The sequence below is a fragment of the Trichechus manatus genome, unplaced genomic scaffold, assembly GCF_000243295.1.
Source record: "Trichechus manatus latirostris isolate Lorelei unplaced genomic scaffold, TriManLat1.0 scaffold00102, whole genome shotgun sequence".
Taxonomy (NCBI): Eukaryota; Metazoa; Chordata; class Mammalia; order Sirenia; family Trichechidae; genus Trichechus; species Trichechus manatus.
The window spans coordinates 10,143,701-10,144,876 of record NW_004444038.1 but is presented as its reverse complement, the minus strand read 5'-3'; the positions used below and the strand labels follow the sequence as shown (position 1 = coordinate 10,144,876).

General features: G+C 43.4%; 1 protein-coding gene across 8 annotated transcripts in view; it reads right to left on the bottom strand.

The window, feature by feature from the left end:
- MCF2L (MCF.2 cell line derived transforming sequence like) overlaps positions 1–1,176 on the bottom strand; it is a 247,809-nt gene that overhangs the window by 98,212 nt on the left and 148,421 nt on the right. The window lies entirely within an intron of this gene.

Sequence of the window (1,176 nt, the reverse complement as noted above, 5' to 3'; positions counted from 1 at the left end):
TCTCTGTCTGGACTGTGTTCTGAAAGGATGGCAGAACTAAAGAGTATACAGGAGGCAGGGGGTGGGGGTGGGGGCTGGAAATGCAGAGAGTCATATACTCTGTTCAGCCAAGTCAGCACAGCAGTCTTGCGGATCAGACTGTCACATTAGGGACTGTGGCCTTCTTCTTTGCTCTATCAGCATCTTAATGGGAAAATAAAGATCCTTTTCCTTGTTACTAAGTCAAGAGCTACAATCCCAGTCTTTCCACTGTTTTGAGCATTGTGCTCTTCTACAGAATTATCTATGTGAGGTCAAATTGACAATGGCAACTCGAAGGGTTAGATGGGAAACTTGGGGGCATCGAGTTTAAGGTAATGGCAGTGGAATGATGTGGAAGCGGATAGTGAGAATTGTGGCACAACTTGAAGAATGTAACCAATGACGCTAAGTTGTACAAGTAGACATTGTTGAAATGGCGCATCTTTGGCTGTGTATGCTTTCACCAAAAGAAAAAAAAGCAGCAGCCCCAAAATGACCCCCAGTACAGTCAACTCCAGGCTATCTGGCATCTACACAAGCAGCAGGATCAAGATCAGGAGTTGGGAAGGCACGTTACCCTCCCTAGAAACTCTTAACACTAGTCGGGGCAAACTGCCAGCACCATGCCAGAGGCAGGCCAGATCCTGAACAAGCTCTTATTTTTTCTATCTACCCTCATGTCCAATGGAACTGAGGCCAGCTTTGCTCCTCAGAGGCACAGAAGGTTCTCAGATAGCTTCTGTGAGATTAAAAAGGATGCACCCAGACAAACCCTGTCCACATGGCTTCAGGTACAGTACCTGGTCACCTCCTATGTCTGAAAAATCAGGGTTCTGGCAGGGGGGTTACTGCACATACCACATTAACTTGAGCACTCAATTAAATGGAACCTGCTCCCACTTTCTAGATGAGCAGAAAGTGGTTAAAATTCAAATGTCTCCAATCTTCTGTCATCCTTAAGAAATACAGTTCTTATGATCTTATTTTAATCTTTTTCAAGTAGATGTTGTTCAAACCTAGGATGATATTTTTTTCCATTTGTATCCATCTATTCCAATTAGGAACAGCTTTCTAGTTTCTAGAAGGTTTTCTGGCAACGACATACCAACCACGTGTTGAAAAGAATACTATTAAGCTGAACCAAATATAATATGA